The 19,511-nt window shown below is 46.2% G+C and overlaps 1 pseudogene; it reads left to right on the forward strand.

The window, feature by feature from the left end:
* Positions 1 to 2,542: 2,542 nt before the first annotated feature.
* On the forward strand, positions 2,543 to 16,773 carry LOC115502477 (annotated as a pseudogene).
* Positions 16,774 to 19,511: the final 2,738 nt, after the last annotated feature.

Here is a 19,511-nt window from a genome sequence, read left to right on the forward strand (position 1 = left end):
GACTATTGAATTTGGGATTATGAGTTCGAGCCCCACGTTGGGTGCAGAGATTAATAGAAAAAAATTTTACCTTGTGCTAGGCATCATTGTGTGCTTCTGACATCTTGAAATTCTCAATTACTTTGACCAAGGAGCCGTGCATTTTCACTTTACATTGGGTCCTGCCAGTTTTGTAGCTGTTCTGCCCCAAAGACTGACCACAGATTGATGGGCTCCTTTGGGACAGACAGGAATGAGGCAACCGAGGGCCGCACTACGTACTGTAGGCACCAGAGGGCGGCAGCACCACAGAGTAATCTGGAAAGATGGGAGGAGGAGTTTAGTGTTTGGTACTCTGTGTCCTCATAGGTCTCTAAGCGTCTCCACCCCTTCACCCTCTCCGCCCAGGTCACTGCAAGAATGTTCTCCAGCCCTAATGTACTTCAGATACGCATTCTTGACTCCACAGTCCAAGGTGGGGGCCTGGGTGATCATAATTATTCTGGTCAAATAGGAATAGCATTAAAGAGATAGAGAAACATCTACACTAGAGATAGGCATTAGGAAAATATTGCCCAGACAGGGAAGGGAAAGGGTTTGTGTGTCCTGGTGATGGGGAAGAAAGCAACTGAGTTCCCCATTTTTTCAAAGGGAAGTGAAAAATCACTAAGTAGCCTCCGAGCATGTTGGGCAGAGATGATTGGGGTTCCGTCCAGGGGAGCTGGTGCTGTTCCAGAGAGATCTCCCCTGCGTAGTGCCTGACAGAGAAGCCAGGGCTTTCCTGGGAACACTCTGAGACAGAACACACAGCACAAAGGGCTTATCAAAGGTGACCTGTAGTGGTCACCACTACAGGAAAGAACATCCGACGGGAGGGAGCCAGAACTGGTTGTGCTCATAGTGTGAATATCAGGGCTAGAATAATAATAATTGCCTTGTTCGAGCTGCAGTGGGGCTGCGTGACAAGTTCAGATGTCCCTGGGGTGGTAGGTCATCCACATCAAAATGATATCTCTGCTCTGATGGTTAAATGTCTCCTTTTGAACGATGAGGCCAAAGAGCCAGAACAATGCCGGCTGCCCATCCCCAGGGGAGCCTCAGGAGAGATGTTCCCACTGGGTGGTGGTTCCCCTCACACCCTGTCCCCTCCGTGGTCTGTCCTGAGTCAGGCTCCTTCCTCTGGGACTTCAGATTCATCACATCCCTGCATCCCTGCCCACGTGTCCTGGGAGGGCAGCCCCCAACAGGAAGGTGTCTCAGGCCACCAGCTGCAGGAATGCCGGGGCGCCGTGGACCCCAGAGGCAAAGACTCCTCGATAAAGGGAAGGTCAGTTCAAGGAGCCCAGGGCTGCCGAGCCCATCGTGGGTCCCTCGGCTCAGGGCTGCATGAACACCAAAAACTGTGGGAAGAAATCCAGTCTTTTAATGTGATTCCCAAAGGTACCCTTGACTCCAGAATGATGGCAGTCTAAAGAGCCCCATCTGGCTCTCTGGGGTAAGGATGGGTGATTTCCCAAGAAACAGTTGCTCTGGAACCATTTCCTGCGACTTTCAAGCTCCCACGTGCTCTGAGGGGATTTCCACTATGCCCTATGCTGGAGCTTATGAGTGGGAGAAAGGCATCAAGAGACATTTTTAGAATTTTGAAACATGATCTCTTCGTTTTAACCATCTCTGGACGAGAGACAAGAGACTCTCCTCCTCTCTGCTGTGCTGCTGCCGGCTACATGCTTCACCTTTAGGGCACCAGTGCGGCTGAATATCTTCAGAAAAGCCAGAGGTTTTATTTTTCTCTCTCCTTCCCTTTCTCTCTTTCTTCCTATTTTTCTTTCGCTTATCTTCTTAATACTGAGGTATAGGTAGTCTTTATTTTTTAAATGTTTATTTATTTTTGAGTGAGAGAGAGAGTGGGAGTAGGGGAGAGGCAGAGAGAGGGGGACAGAAGAAGCGAAGCAGGCTCTGCACTGCGCTGACAGCAGCGTGCCCGAGGAGGGGCTCAAACCCACGGACCAGACCGTGAGATCACGACGAGATCTGCAGTCAGATGCTCAACTGATTGGGCCACCCAGCCACCCCAAAGGCAAAGGTTTCCTTAAACATAAGGTGAACTTCAACAGACACAGAGACAACCTGACTTAGGAGCTCCCCAACTTGCTCCTCTAAAGTGTCTGCCTCCTCATCAGTTTTCCTTGTTTTATGGATAATTTTTTTTTAATTTTTTTTAACGTTTATTTATTTTTGAGACAGAGAGAGACAGAGCATGAACGGGGGGAGGGGCAGAGAGAGAGGGAGACACAGAATCAGAAACAGGCTCCAGGCTCTGAGCCATCAGCCCAGAGCCCGACGCGGGGCTCGAACTCACGGACCGCGAGATCGTGACCTGGCTGAAGTCGGACGCTTAACCAACTGCGCCACCCAGGCGCCCCTATGGATAATTTTTTAAAGTCTCATGCTAATTTTTTTAAAGTAAGCTCTATGTCGGGCTTGCCCTCATGACTGCAGATCAAGAGTCTCGTGCTCCAGGCCGTTGCCATCTTCTCCCCTCCTTCCTTTTTTATGTTGAAGGCACATCTTAGGCTCTTCAGCTCTCTTGAATGTGTTGATCTGCCCCCCCTTCCACACTGCTACCTCCTCTACCCCTCTTTCCTTCCCTGCCCGGCCCTTCCCCTCCCACCTTCGCCCCTCAACTCTGGAGAGTCATTGGAGCTTTGAGCATCCTCCCCACTGTGGACTCTTGAGGGGCTCAGAGACCCCTCGAGCAACCATCTGGGGCGGAAACAGGCTGACGGGGAACAGGAAACAAAGCTCACCACCGACCCTGTGTACTTGTCACACCCCGAGCTTTTTCTTTGAAGGCAGGAAGTTCTCAAGGGCCCCAGGCTTCTTCACCCCAGTTTCTCCCTTAAAGAAATCTATCACACTTCATCTCCTGGAGACAGCAGTAGAAGGCCAACAAGGTGGTCACAATGGCAGGGGAGAAATTGAGGAAGACTAGCCAGTGGAAATTCATGAGTATTTATCCACATTTGAGAATTCCATTGGTGTGTGGATGAGATGCTGAAGACCATGATGTCTGTTTCCAGAAACGAGTTGTTGCAGAGGGTGGGCCCCCTTCAACAAGCAAAAGTGGATTTCGCTTCTGCTTACACATGCAATTCAGCGTTTGGGGTTGATTTGGCAACTCAGGGAGTTTTTACTCTACGAACATCCAGTAAAGCAGGAATTGGAAAGAATCAGGGTATCCGTGAACAGAGTCAGGGAAATAAGAGACAAGAAAATGGCCGGCAAGCTGGACAGAGGTGCAGCTTTGGGATTTGTGGAAAATCCCCTTTGGGAACCAAGACGGAAAAGTGCATCCAAAGTTGCCAGAAAAGGAAAAAGTAAAAACGAAAAAAAAAAAAGAAAAAGAAAAAAATGAACCGTGTAGTTTTGATGTCCATATATTGAAAACGTACATCATTTTTATGGTTTTCCACAAAATCAAAGATTATGTGGCAATACAAGGTTTACATGTATTCTGCAATTCATATGTAAAATGTACATTTTGAATTTATTTGTAAAGCTAAATACTTTTCCCCAGAAAGATTATGTTATCTTTATTGATTTTCCCATAGAGCACTATGAAGTTTTTAACATTGTGGTATAGTTTATATTTATAGTTTATTACCTATCTTGACAGGACTCTTATGTCCCTGTACAGGTCAACCATTTAATAAGCAACCATGAAATTTAAGTTAAATGTTCTTTGTAAACATTTGTCTATTTTCAATGAATAATGATTTCGTGAAGTATGCCATCCGAAGACTGAAGTTATAAATACACCTGTTTTTGTTATGTAATATTTAAGAAGACTTAAATGTGCACTTTTTCCTATGCAGTTACTTCATCCTTCTTTCATGATTTGGGGAATTGTTGCTTTTGTTGATATTTGAATCGTGAAATTAAGACTTTCGAGTGCTATTTTCATTCTTGGAAATTTGCTTCGATGTCCCATTTAAGGTAGAATATGTTCTCACTCACTTTAGAAAGGAAATGAGGTTGTATATTGATGGCTGAATTTTGGCAGAAGAGCCACACTCTGTGAAAAAAAGGCTGTAAAGCTTGGATAGCCGAGTGCTTATTTTTCTCTGTTGTGTAAATTTGCCTTGGAAATTAGGAAGACAGCTTTTAGAAATCACTAGGAATAGAAGTCATTAGAAATTAGAAACTCATGAGGTTTTGTTCTTGTGCATTCTGCCCATAGTTCTCCTGGTCTCATTTTTCAGGTTTTTTAAATGACATGTTTTTGACGGGATATTAAGTACATACAAGTATTTTGAAACAAATTCCTATGTTATATTATGTCACTCAAGGGGAAGAGGAATCCAGAGGAGATTATATACTGTTTATATTCTGATTTATTTTTCTGGAATATTTGATACAGAGAATTCTGTGTATTATAATTTTTAATGTCTAAGTGCTTGAATTTCAAATATACGCTCCTAAGGCTTTTCAGTCTTTGAAACCACATCATTATGTATCAGAATGCCACGTAGCATCAAGGATTTTGTTTTTGAAAAAGAGGCTGTTAAAATTTTCTGTGGGATTAATACTCCGTAAGTAAACTTGAATAAATGGATTTCTTGATTTACGGTAGAAGCTATTGGAAACGGTCTTACGTGTAACGGATCGTGTAAAGCATGTTGAACTCGTTCTGAGACACATGAAGAGGAAGTCACTGATAGATGCAGAGTCCTCTGGCTCAGATGTCAGACGATTTTTGAAATGGAAGGACACTGGGAGTTACTTCGTTCCTTTTTCACCTTCGTCTTCTGAAATTTCTAGCCATTTTGAAAAGGTAATTTCTTCATGACAGAAATACATGTTCTTATGACCAAGTGTAAAAATAAGAAAGAAATCAATACCAACTGATAGTAAAAAACACACAACATTGACTTTACTACCATCAATCCTTAACCGGTGGATAGGTCAGTGGCGGTATATAGATTCTCAGTGTTGCACAGCACGTCTCTAGCACGAGTTCATTTTGTGACTGAAAATCTACACCCACAGCTCCGTGTTCCCTCCTCCCCACCCTGACTGGAAGCACAGTTCTCTCTGATTTGACACATTTCACTAGTTTACATTCCTCACATAAGTGGAATCTTAGGCTAGTTTTCTTTCTGTGACGTGCTTAGATCACTTAGCAGCGAGTCCAGAATGACCTTCTTGTCAAAGACTGGACAACACTGCAGTGTGGACACAAGCCCCTTTCTTCACCCACGCCTCTGTCTCTGCACCTTGGGCTGCTTCTACCTCCTGAGTCCTGGGAATTGCACAGCAATGAACGGGGATGTGCAAGTGTCTCTTCCAAACTTGCTTTCAATTCTTATGGGTATAAAATCAGAAGGGAGACTGCAACATTGTACGGTAAGTCTGTTAATTTGGAGGAAACTCCCACTCCGTTTTTGGGGGCGGGGGTGGGGGAAGGCTCTTTTGACCATCAGGAGCAGGGGCAGCAGCTCTCACAGCTGCCTGACAGGGTGCAGAGCATGTGTGAAGACGACTGGGTGGGGTCTCCAAGGGAGCAGATAGATGCCGAGGATGGCCCAGTCCCCTGTCTGCTTATTTGTTGAGGGACCTGGGATCGAGAGGGGCGAGCTGGACGCTGCTATTTCCAAGCTCTCCTTGCAACGAGGAGCCTGAAGCCCCAGTGCAGTGCAGGCTCCACATCCCCAGGTCAGCCCCAGGACCCCCGGGTTTCCCCAGAAAGGGTTGTTCCTTGCCTTTCCTCCTCCACAGGGTCTCTCCTGACCCGAGGGGGGCTGTGTGGGAACCTTCAGAGTTTCTCCACCACCACCACCACCCCACCTGAGAATGAGTCCCCTGGAACATGAGTTCTGGGGGCCCTAAACCTCCCCCTAGCTCAGACTTCAAGGCACCTGGCTCTCCTCTGGCCAAATTTGGGCAAATGCCCGGAGGCTGGTCAAGGTGCCTTCAATCAGCACCTTGTTTGAACTCCTCTCACCTTGACCTTCTGCTGGAGAGATGAGACATCCCCAAAGACCTCTTGGGACACTCACCACAGAGTTTCAGCTTTGGAAACCACCCCCACCCCATCTCCATTCAGCAATTCTCACCCAGGCTTCACACCTTCCCTTTTCCACCCTACCCCCACAACCACGAGCTCTCCTTGGTATCACTGAGATTTTTCCTACCTCCTTTTTGGGTCCTGGCCACAGACCCTGAGCCACACAAGAGAAAGAAGTGAGGCTAGAAGCGGCGCACGAAGGCTTCAGACACCCCATGTGTTGATAAGAAGTTTATTTGTCCAATGTGCCAAATCAGAAAGAACCGAGGCTGCAAAGCAAAAGAAAAGTTCATCTGAAGTTCGAGAGATTGGCAGCTAGGAGACACAGATTCTCCACGACCAGAAACAGCTCAGAGCTGGGAGGAGAAAGAGTTGATCAAGGGAAAACCCGAAGCTTGTTTAAGTGTTTTGGAAAGAATTATGCCTCCTTCAGCAGAAGGAAGCAAGCTAGCTTTCTTCCGAGAAGTGCCGCAGAATGTCCCATTTGTGGTTGGCATAGGCTACGATGTCACGTTGCATCTAGGTGGGGACATATACAGGACCATCTTTACAGCGGTCTCTGAGCTCCTTGTTAAAGATTCTTAACATTAGTGATTCAATTTCAATGTTTCAGTGAACAGTTGTGAGCGGTCTTATTTGTGAGTCTGGTATAATTTTATAATCGTAGTTTTGTAATTCCTTTTAGAATTTCTCATTTGAAACACAAGTGATGACTCACGGAGAGAGCTGAGAATACATATATGGTCCACTCAGTGTAGATAAGCTGGTAAAGTAGTTTGCTCTCTTCTAGATGACAAGTATTTCCCCAGAGAGCCTGGAATGCACACGTATTACAGCAGCTAAAGCACAACCACTTCTGTGGGTTTAGGAAACATCTTGTCGTCTCGAAAATAATGTCGTATATTTGTAAAGAACTTTTTGACCATCAGATTGTGTACAATAGAGGCAAGACTGCTCAGGGTGTAAACAACGGTCTTCTTCAACAGAAAGTGGCACATCTTTTTTAACCAGTCCGTGAATTTTTGTTGGTCCTCAACACGCGTCATGTACAAGTTTGGTATAGACATTGTTATCTTATGCATAACAATGTTAGATATCATTTCCAGTGTGAATTCCAAGACCCAAGGTTTGATATTGAACATGTTTGAGTTGGTAGCGGGCATAGGAGGTTTGCACTAGTTCGCTTTGGGCCAAAAGACCGAAGAGAGCTTAGAGAGCCAGCCTTTTATACTTTCTGGAACCAGTCACTCTCTGACGCCCCGCCCCTAACACACAGGCAGGAGCCAATGAGCTTGTCCCACGTGTGCCAGCAGCCATTTGGCAGAGGCAAAAAACAAAAAAACAAGGGGATTTTTTTACAAGGGGGTTTTGGTGACCATGGTTACACTGATGGAAAGGCAGGATTTGGGGTTCTTTGTGTGAAGAGGACAAAATTCAAGGGATTTTTTTACAAGGGGGTTTTTGTGACCACGGTTACACTGATGGAAAGGCAGGATTTGGGGTTTTTTGTGTGAAGAGGACAAAATTCAACCGGTTGGCCGGTCTGCTCTTAGTGGGAGGTTTGAAAAACATGTCCTTTGTGGTCCCTGTAACCCCCCCTAGAAGGCAAGGTTCTGTCGTGGTCAAGGTTCATGACACTGCTCACCCAAGGTGGAGCAGAACAGCAATGGATTCCATCACAGTGATGCAGATTGATCATGGATGGGGTTTGGAGTGTTGTTTGTGCTTTCGTGTTCTGAGGTCTGGAGAGGAGGAAGCCCTGTCTCTCTGCTCTGGAGCTGTCTAGAACTCGTTCAACATAGAGAGTCCCATCTAGACACTTCAAGGTTGTGAGGGCAATCAACCAGAGGAGAACACTTTTTTTAGTTTCAAAGCAAGGAGAAGGCATAGGTAACTGTCGATCAGGGTTGTAGGTAAGTGTTGATCACCGAACGTGGTGGATGCGTGGCTGTTTTTCTGATCTTCAACTGGGAGGGCCACGTTGACACAGATGAAAACATTTCAGCCTCATGTAAACATTAGATTTAGCCTTCCGTCGATCTCTAAAACAGAAACCCAGATTGTTGGGTTCTGTTGCGAGATATTTTTTTCAATGTTTATTTACTTTTGAGAGAGAGAGAGAGACAGAGAGAGAGCGAGAGAGAGTGAGCCAGGGAGGGCCGGCAGAGGATGTGGGGTGGGCTCTGGGCTGATAGCAGAGAGTGCAATGTGGAGCTGAAACTCACAAACAGTGAGATCCTGACCTCAGCTCAAGTCGGACACTCACCTACAGAGCCGCCCAGGCGCCCCAGATTGTCAGGTGTTTAAATCAACAAGGCTTTCTAGATTTCAACAAAGAAACGGTGACAAAGAAAGCTGAAGTCTCCAGTGGAATGCCAGCTAGTAAACGTAGACGAAATAGTGCAGTGAGCCGTTCGGTTTCCTCCAAGATTTAACAGATGTGAACGTTTTAGAATTTGGCCTCCGGTCTCCTTTGCCAAACAAAAGGCAACAAGCTGCATCATATCGGACACCAGCGCCTTCTCCCTTGCTGTCCTCCTTTGCCAGAGGTAACGACTTGCTGGTGGGTGAGGGTCTCATCCTATGTAGGAGACTTTTTACAGCGATTTCACCCATCCTTTTTATATATGTTTGTATTCATCAATAGTCCGTAACATAGTTTCATGTTCTTATTTTACAGAAATGGGTCATAAGCTAAGTATTTTTTGCAGCAGGCTTTGAAAAGCCTCTGAAGTCCTTTTTTTTACGTACCTCATTGTTGTTCTAGGAATCTCCTTCATTTCATCTGCTGGGCAGGGTCTCAGCGGAGGAAGAAAGCAGACCTGTATTCACATGCTGTTGTAGGAAAAAGTAATTTGGTAACTCTTGATGGGTTTCATTCCCAATACAATTTTTGCAGGCTTTTTGGGAGACATGTATGAGGTCAATTCTTGTCTTTTTTTTCTTTCTTTTTTTCTTTCTTTCTTCCCTGTCTTTAATTTTTTTTTAATGTTTATTTATTTTTGAGAGAGATGGAGACAGAATGGGCGTTGTTAGGGGCAGAGAGAGAGGGAGACATAGAATCCAAAGCAGGCTCCAGGCTCTGAGTTGTCAGCACAGTGCCCGACGCGGGGCTCAGGCTGACAAGCTGTGAGATCATGACCTGAGCCAAAGTTGGACGCTCAAGCGACTCAGCTACCCAGGCGCCCCTCTTCCCTGTCTTTAAAGAGCCACCTGGAATCCACTCTTTTGGTAGAAGACACGAGCATATGCCTCTCAGAAATGAGAGGGCAAGCTCGATGGGAAGCTCATCTAGCAGGAAGGATAGAGAATATTGGAGCAATGTAAGAAGCTTGGTGTATGTATATACAAAATGTGGTAAAATTTTTTTTCAAGCACAGATGGCAACTGTATGAATATTTGCCACATACTGGGCCAAGACTGCAAATTTTCATCAATGCACAGACATGGAAGGCTCTATAAACCCTGTGGTCGGTAGTCAGAGAACAGAATGAAAAGTACAAGCTGAAAACAACTCCCTGAATGGAAACCATGTGTTTGTAAAACTCCTGCCTAATGAGAAACTACAATGGCAGTGTCACAATATGTATAACTGACAGAAAAATACTTTACAGAGAACACACAGGATGCAACCCAGGGGAGCTTGTGGGGAAATTTTAAATGTTAAGATGCTTAAAAGCAGAAAAAAGGAGCAAAGAATAAAAAATAACCAGAAGAAAAGCATGATAGGAGTCCTAATAACCAACCTAATACGAACTTGAGTTACTATTTCCTTATGTTTATTTATTTGTTTTGAGAGAGAAAGAGAGAGCGCATGCCCAAGCAGGGCAGGGGCCGAGAAAAGGAGAGGCCGAATCCCAAGCAGGCTCCTCACCGTCAGCGTCAGAGCCGGTACTGGGCTACAACTCACAAAGTGCCAGATCATGACCTGAGCTGAGACCAAGAGTCAGACGCTCAACTGACTGAGCCCCTCAGGCACCACTTGAGTTACCATTTTGAAATTTCCATCATTTCAATGGGGAGATTTTACACATTCATGACCTTATTCTAACCTTACGCATACTCTTGAGAGAAAGAGCGAACACATTCCCAGCTCTTACCGTGAGACTAGAATAACCTTGACCCTCAAACCAGAAAAAATACGGAAAGGAAAAATTACAGGCCAGGAGCAGCATACACAAACCTCCTACAGAAATAGGAACCACAGTCCAGCAGTGAAGGGAAAAGATCACGTGCGTGAATGTGAGGTTTAGTCCAGGAATGCAGTTAGGTTAACAGGAGAAGATCAGTGTAATTCACAGCTTTAATGGTTGAAAGAAGGAAAATTACGTGACTTTTTGAAAGATAACGTTAAAAAAAAACTCTATGTAAGATTCAGCTACATTTGATGACAGAAACCCATCAACAGAAATAAAATGAAACTTTCTGAAACTGATAAAGCGTGTGTACAAAATGGTAGAGCAAACGTAATTTTAAGGTCAGGCGGCCAGGCTCGGGTGGGCTGCCAACACTGACTTGTAAGGGTGCGTGTGGGGTCCTTGAGCGCGCCGAGCCAGACACATAAAAGAAAAGGTCTGAGAAGGAAAAGTGCAGAAACGATGTCATAATTCACATCTGAGAAGTTCTCAGAATCAGTACAGTAGTTTCCCAAGAATGCCTGATAGGAGATTCATATGTGAGGCTGAATGACATTGCTTTATAAGAGCAAGTGTCATTTAAATAATATTTATAGCAGCAACCGGAGAATAAACAAAGAGCTTTGTAAGCAAGGCCTTTATTTATTTACCACCTAAAACTTGACTGAACATGAAAGTTTGCTGTTAAGTGGCAATAACTAACAGAGGACAAATCACCAACAGAAAGGAAAGAGATACCAGGAGTGTCAGGATCGGGAAGACTGCGCTTGGTGGAAGAGCTGTTCTCCCCAAATTATCTGGACAATTACGAACTTCCCAATAAAAACTGTCATTGTTTTCTTTCCACTGGACAAGGGAATTCTAAAATTAAAGAGCTTAACAAAGGGCCCCGAAGAAGTGTAACAAGGTGGCAACGGCCCTACTAGATAGATATCAAGATGGATCACTGAGCCACACTATAGAAAACTGGTGCTGTGGCTCCACTGGGGACCTGAATGTGGCATCGGCCACCATCCTACTCACACATTGACACTTCATAAGGGAGGTGGCCTGACAGATAAAGTGGAGGAAAGAAGGCAGTTTTTATAAATGAGTCTGAAAAATTGATCACACACACACACACACACACACAGCCTTGGGAAATTATTCTAAATTAGGTAGAGGAACACCAATGTAATGGTAAAAATATGAGTTCTATATTACACTTAATGTCTCTTTTTTTTTTTTTTTTTCAACGTTTTTTTTTTTATTTATTTTTGGGACAGAGAGAGACAGAGCATGAACGGGGGAGGGGCAGAGAGAGAGGGAGACACAGAATCGGAAACAGGCTCCAGGCTCCGAGCCATCAGCCCAGAGCCCGACGCGGGGCTCGAACTCACGGACCGCGAGATCGTGACCTGGCTGAAGTCGGACGCTTAACCGACTGCGCCACCCAGGCGCCCCTTACACTTAATGTCTCTTTAGAAAGGATACTATACGAAAGAGATGTGCAGCACACATAGTTGGCAAAGCATGCCATCCACAATATATAAAGATCCTTGCAATAAAGAAAAACAAACCAATAGAAAAGCTTGTAGATGTCACCCAGAGAAGTTGGGTGGTGTCATAGCAGACGTGAACGGGGAGGAACATTCATAGTGGCAGTGTTTGTATAACATATGAGCAAAAGCAAAACATCCCAAATGTTCACCAGTTACCACATTTCTTTCAGTGAAAGAAAATGTGATAAGTTCTTTTTTTATTTTTAAAATTTTTTTTCAACGATTTTTATTTATTTTTGGGACAGAGAGAGACAGAGCATGAACGGGGGAGGGGCAGAGAGAGAGGGAGACACAGAATCGGAAACAGGCTCCAGGCTCCGAGCCATCAGCCCAGAGCCTGACGCGGGGCTCGAACTCCCGGACCGCGAGATCGTGACCTGGCTGAAGTCGGACGCTTAACCGACTGCACCACCCAGGCGCCCCAGAAAATGTGATAAGTTCTTACGATGGGAGATGCGGAGACCATCGCCATCCAGGCACACCTGTGGGAGTGAATCCTGGGAATTTTTCCTGAACAAAGCAAGTGGCATGAAATTCAGTGTAATTTCATTTTTGTGAAGGTCAACAACGCTCAATATGAAATGTATGGCTTTTAAGGTTACAGCATGTTGTTGAAAAAGAAGACGTGTAAGGGTAGGGGAATATTTTGCAGAATATGGCGGGGGGTGGGTTGGGCTGGCAGGGGGACTGGTGACAGCATCCATGGTGTGTGAGGTGCTGCTTCTCTTCTTCCTTGAGCTGGGTAAAGACTCATAGGGAGTTCTGTGGGGGGGGGGGGGTGGAGTTTAAAAAAACTTTTAAAATGTTTATTTATTTTTGAGAGAGAGAGGAAGCAGAGTGTGAGCAAGGGCAGGGAGGGGCAGAGAGAAAAGAGGGAGACACAGAACTCGAAGCAGGCTCCAGGCTCTGAGCTGACAGCACAGAGCCCGACACGGGGCTCAAACTCACGAACCGTGAGATCATGACCTCAGCCGAAGTCAGACGCTCAGCCGACTGAGCCACCCAGGTGCCCCTGGAGTTTTTTTTAAAAAATAATTGTTGCTTTCATTCCCTGCACAGATGATATAAGCAATTATTTTGGGTATATCCAATAATCAATATGAAAACAAGAAAAAGGGGTGCCTGAGTGCCTAAGTCAGTTAAGCATCCTACTTTGTCTCAGGTCATGATCTCATGGTTGATGAGTTCAAGTCCTGCATTGGGCTCTCTGCTGACAGTGTGGAGCCTGCTTCAGAATCTCTCTAGCTCCCTCCTTCCTCCTCTATCTCTGTCAGTCCCTCTCTCTCTCTTTCAAAATAAAGAAAGAAACTAAAAAAAATAAATCCTACTTGGTCATGATAATTTTTTGTCTATTTGTTTCCTGTTATTGTTTTTTTTTTTTTAATTTTTTTTCAACGTTTATTTATTTTTGGGACAGAGAGAGACAGAGCATGAACGGGCGAGGGGCAGAGACAGAGGGAGACACAGAATCGGAAACAGGCTCCAGGCTCTGAGCCATCAGCCCAGAGCCCGACGCGGGGCTCGAACTCACGGACCGCGAGATCGTGACCTGGCTGAAGTTGGACGCTTAACCGACTGCGCCACCCAGGCGCCCCTGTTTCCTGTTATTGTTAACTCTGCATTTGGTTTACTAACATTTACTTTGATTTTTTTATGTGAGTTTTTATAAAGTTTATTTTATTTTTGAGATAGATAGAGAGCAAGCAGCAGAGGGACAGAGAGAAAGGGAGAGAAAGAATCCCAAGCAGGCTCTGTGCTATCAGCACAGAAAAGACTAGAGAGTACCCGATGCAAGGCTCCAACTCATGGACTGTGAGATCATGACCTGAGCCGAAAGCAAGAGCTGGACCCTAAAGTGACAGAGACACACAGGCACCCGTTGTCTGCGTATTTGTAGGTGAAATTGGCCCATGGTTTTCTTATCTGGTTTTGGTATGAAGCTATTCAAGTAGCCTCACGTACTGGACTAGGAAGTATTCTTCTTGTAAAACTTTTTATTCTTGGAGGAGTCTGTTGAAGGTTATCTTTAACTTGAAGATTTGTTAACTCTCACCCATAAAGACCATCAGGGCCTGGTACTGTTTTTTTGACCGAGGGAAATCAGCGGCTCACGTTTTAATTTTTTAATGGTTATTGCTCTATTCATATTAAGACTTTTGTTTTGAGGTAAGTTTTGGTGATTGACATTTATTTTGATAATTGTTCATTTAATCCATATGTGAAAATACATTGGCATAGTTTTTGTGGTAGTCTCTGATAAATTTTACAATCTCTCTTGTATCTTCCTGAGAAGTCCTTAAAGATTTTTACCAACGTACCAATTGATCCCTTTCTCTCTGTGTCTGTTTCTGTCTTTCTATCCGAACACCATGGTTTCGTGGGAACTGTACAAGGTGGAGGGAAACTCGCAGCAAAGATTCTCTCCTGGACCAGACTTTAGTCAGGCTGTCTCAGCCATTTGCTTAAGGAGGTCTGACTTGGGCTTCAGGTCCAGTTTGAGCAAGAAACCTGTGAAGGCCATTGAGCCATAATCCTCCCCCCGTGATATCTGAGCACCCTCCTTTTCTGACCAAATTCTCACCCCAGCAGCATCTGCTAGGTAGTACATGATCACTCCCGCTATCTTCAGTAAGAACCCTGTTAGGTCTTCTTGGCAAGAATTACTCTACCTTCTTGGTAAATTTCCACCACTGACTGCCCCACCTTGCTCCTTGGCTATAAGTCCCATTTAGTCTTGTTGATTTGGAGTTGAGTCCAATCTGTCCCTCCTACTGCAAAGCCATTGTAGCAATCGGCCTCAATAAAGTGTGCCTCAACATGAGTAATGACTATCAGAATAGGTTTTCATTAACACATGGAAACACGTGATTACAGTATGGTTGACGAGGGCTACATGAAAGTACATAACAGGGGCTGTGGGGTTACAAGGGAATTGATAAGGGGCTTGTAAAGTTTCAAGACTTTGGAAAACAGTAAGACAAGTGACGAGATGGTGTTCAGAATGAAACAAAAGACTAGAGAAATAACAAATGGGGGAGACTGAGAGAAAATGAGCCCACCTTTATGGGCAGGGCAAGGAAGGACCCCTTAGAGCAAGTGTCCAGGAGAGCTTAGCTGTCTGATGGGTATTTCAGTATTTTACGTCCAAAATGAAGCTCCTGAGTGTTTCTCTTTCCCTCATGTTTTCCCTGAAATACTACCTACCCCAGTTCCCAATATCATAAAATGGTGCCATTGCCCTCTGTGTGTTGAGCAAGTCAAAATCTTGATAAGGAGCAGTGAGAACCTTGCATTGTGGATGCACTTTTCAAGTGTGTTTGGGGATATGCGGTGCTGGAGATGGATGCCTTTCCACCACTTTCTAGCATGTGGCCTGTGAGGTTTGTACTGGAGTTCTGATGGCTGGACTCAGGAAACCCGTCAGTGGGGATACTTTCAAGGAAAGCAAGACTGTAAGAAAAGTGTAAAAATAATGATAATTTACATAAAAAATAAGAGTTCTGGCTGAAGAAGTACAGTGGATATTCCTCATAATCTTCAGTGTTGGAGAAATAGGACAATTCATACATTCTTTCAGTGTTGAAATGAATTAGTTGACAGGAAAATCCAAACCTTTAAACTTTGGGGGCGCCTGGGCGGCTCAGTCGGTTGGGCGTCCGACTTCAGCTTGGGTCACGATCGATCTCGCGGTCCGTGAGTTCGAGCCCCGCGTCGGCTCTGGGCTGATGGCTCAGAGCCTGGAGCCTGCGTCCGATTCTGTGTCTCCCTCTCTCTCTGCCCCTCCCCCGTTCATGCTCTGTCTCTCTCTGTCTCAAAAATAAATAAACATTAAAAAAAATTAAAAAAAAAATAAACTTTGTTTCAGGTGAGACAAGCTGAGTGTCATCGTCAGAAAGAAAGCAGCTGACAGTTCACTTCCAATGTGACTCTTTTCTCCAGATGATACTTCCGTGTGACCCAAGCCAGTACAGTCCCCAGAAACCCAGAGTGAATTCCATATTATCTGATAGAACGTCTTACACTTGGACTCAGAGACTCAGGTGGTTACCTGTAGGTCCATGTGTTGGATCTGGACCCAATGAGTTTTCTGGTTTGCTGGTCACCAGAGATACCCGAGGATGTTCCTTATGCCCCAGCATTGGCCTGTTCCCTTTCCCTTTCTGTCAGCACAGGACCCCCATGGGGACCCTGAAGGTTCCTAGAACATGGTTGGTCACGGGTCTCTGAGGATGAGCTACCATGGACGCCGTGAGACAGAACCTGCGTGCTGGCAGGTGCACACTCCCAGGCTCTCACAGATCACCCCGGACATATGTCAACATCTATGTTCTTATTCGTGGTCGTGTGAGGACACCTGGTGTCTGAGGGGAGAAGGGAGGATTAGGCTTTTGAGTAATGGTGTGTTTGCTTCTGCCAGTACCCTGCTGATGGTGGATTTTTATTTGTGTTTTTGTTTGTTTTTTAGTATATTCAAGCATGAGGAATTGGAAACAAAAGATAATCAGGAGAAAATGTAGTTTGGATTATTTTATTCTACTCAGACCCATAAAGTAGAGACATGCAAGAAATATCAGTTGAACACAGGAAACAAAGACGAGGGAAGGATGCAAGTGGTTAATAGTGACCTGACCGGTGACTCTGACGCCTTAGCTTCAATGGATAGCACCGTGCTGGCCACCAGCAGGGCGGCCAGGAAACAGCGTCCCAGGCTGTGGCTCAGGAAGGGGCTGTTGCAGGTGGGACCTCGCTCCAGTCCGTGTGCTCTGTCAGCTGTCCCACTGCCCACTCAACTCCATCCCCACCTAGTCTGGAGACCTCCCAGCCCAGGAGAACACCGTGCGGATCGTGTCCTGCTGGACGGACTGATCCTCTCCTCCCACTCCCCTCTGGCCTCTCACAGAAGCTGGGATCCAGCTGAACCAGTGCTCCCCGGCCCCTCTTGGCCACCTTAACTGCACATGTAATTCAAACGTTCACTTCTGGTCTTCACACAGGCTCAGCCTGCACACATCTCCTTCTTCTATTAAAGGTCTTTCCCTACACCTGGCTGCTGAAGCAAGAATCATGAGAGTCACTATTGAATTCTTCTGCTCCTCCCTGTGCTTTGTGGAACCTGTTAGCAAAGCCTCCATAGGCCCCCCAACCTGCCCCAATGTTCCTCCTATTTCTCTACCACCTTCTTGTCCACACTGACCGTGAGTCCACATCGTCATTTCCTACATGGACATGACCGATTCTAACCAGTCTTCCTAGGGGATTAAGTTCCTACTGTAGCTGTAACAAATTACCACAAAATTAGTGGCTTAAAACAACACAATTTGTTAATCTTAGTGGGCTTTTAAAATTTATTTATTTATTTATTTATTTATTTATTTATTTATTTATTTAGAGAGGGGAAGGGGCAGAGACAGAGAGAGAATCCCAAGCAGGCTCCACACTGTCAGCACAAAGCCCAAACCGGGGCTTGAACCCACGAACCGTGAGATCATGACCTGAGCCGAAACCAAGAGTTGGATGCTTAACGGACTGAGCCACACTGTGAACAAATCTAAAGAGTATTTGAGGGTTGGGCGTTGTGGCAATGTAAACACTTGCATTGGTCAGGAGATGGAAATGGTCAGCAGGAGTTCAGGCAGGCGCGTGAGTGCCCTCTAGTGGATGGTTCCTGCTGCTGGAAGAGCAAACAGGGCCCTGGACAGGAGACAGGAGGGCTCAGCTTGGACAAAGGGCACATTCAGGTTCAGAAGGAGGCATATTTAGAGGGGATGAACTTATGGCTGCCCGTGGCTCAGCAGCTGGAAGACTGGTTTTTGCCAAGGGTGTAACCACAAATCAGGACACCACTGGGTTATACTGCCAGGTTGGCTGAGGGAAATTCTGTAGACATTGGGATGCAAAAACATACATGACCGCAAATCGACATGTGATGTCATTAGACACGTCCTCTGATGTTCTCAGCATCCTGAGAGGCATCTTAGCCATGAATGCAAAGTCATACTATGGATTTGGAAGAAATATTAAGAAGAAAATTATATCATAGGAGCTTCTCTCAGAATCATACAGCTTGGCATCACTCCTTAAGGATGAATTTACACCCCCCAAAATGGACTTAGTTGGGGACTGGCTGGTGTTGGGGTTTCATTCTCAGCACCTGTGGGCTGACACCCTGCCCTCTAACCCTGTGCCCCTCTCTGAACCACAAGAGTCTCTGATGCTCCATCATTAAGGGGTGAGTTCCTTTTGGTGTCCTCAGCATTCACCTGTCCACCTCCACACTCTGCAGGCGGAGATGGGCCGGACTATCCCTGCACAGGCTCGGGCCGCTGGTTGGCACGTATGGGGGCAGAGCCGGGCACCTCCTTGTGGCTAAATCCCAACCACCACCAGAGCCCTGAGCTCCTGGTCTCTGGCTGGGTCCAAGGATATCGCGAAGTTCTGGAAATTGAATCCCTCCCAGAAGACGAGAACCCAGCACTCAGCTCTCACTGGCAGTTCCTTGGAGCTCCAGAGCACAGCTCACACTGGTTCTGCCCTGATCCCATGACGACCCGCCAAGATGTGGCCAGATGGGACACACCAGTCCCAGCACATGGGGGTCACTTTGGCTCGGAAGTGCTTTCCCATGAGGCTGCTTGATGCTATAACGGGACCCTTCTCTCTAACACAAAGAAGGTTACATGAGGTGCAGGGTTTGATTGGCTGGGGGCCTCTGAGAGGGCCCAGATCCCTGTGCTTTGGAGGCTGTGCTGGGGCAATGGGAAGACAGAAGACAAGGTTTGTCAAGGTACCAGCCGGGAGAGCAGCATGCAGAGCCAGGGTGCAATCCATCCATGACTAAGTCCCTTGTGAGAAATGGGGCAGTCCTGTCCTTACTTCATCAATAGTGTCTAGAGGATGAGATGGCCAGGCCAGATATCCAGGCAACCCCATCTGTGCCAGATGACATGCGTCAATAGACATGTGTGAAATGGATAAGAGAAACCACACCATAAAGCATGTCACCCCCACATGACACCTGGGGGTCAGAACCGGTCCCCTGTAGACACAGGGGCACTGGTATCTTCATGGGAGGAGGCCAACAAGTACCCGAGGCTGTCCCAGGGACAAGCCTTCACTCCTCATAGATTGAGGAGTGACGACAGAGACCTCCTAACAGTGAGCATCTGACACCATTCACTCACAGAAAACAGACATCCCCCACTCCATCTCTACCTTGTGAGCCACTTTACCTATCCCTGGAGATCCTGGGCAGCCTGTGTCCTCATCTTCTCTCAGAGACCTGACCTCAGGTGGAGTTACCACCAGGGGAAGTCAGAGCCCCTCTCGGAACTCAAGGAAGTCAGGAGGTGACTCCTCCTCCCTAGGGTCTCTGATCTGTGGGGATACGTGGCTATGGTCTGCTGAAGACATCTTACCACCCCAAGGAGTCCTGAGAAGTGAGAGGAACTTGCCATGCAGGATGGGACAGGAGAACCTAGGATCTGAATTTGCTTCCATCTCAGAGGGGCTGAGGCTCCCACAGAGGCCTCCCCTTCCCTAGCAGAGGGACCCTCGGGACTCCCTGGATGAGTCTCCAGGTGGAGCTGCTCTAGCTCCTGGGTCCTATGGGGAGCCTAGAGCAAAGACAGGGACATAGGTGACTTGAATGCAACAGGCCCCAGTGCTGTGATGGGGGAAACAGGGAATTCTGAGGTGTATTCTCCCCAAAGCCCTAAGAGACTCTTCACTGGCCCTTCCTTTGGAACTCTAGGAACAGAGACCACCATCAGAGGCAACATATCCCCT

The sequence above is a fragment of the Lynx canadensis genome, chromosome E2, assembly GCF_007474595.2.
Source record: "Lynx canadensis isolate LIC74 chromosome E2, mLynCan4.pri.v2, whole genome shotgun sequence".
In the NCBI taxonomy this organism is placed as follows: Eukaryota; Metazoa; Chordata; class Mammalia; order Carnivora; family Felidae; genus Lynx; species Lynx canadensis.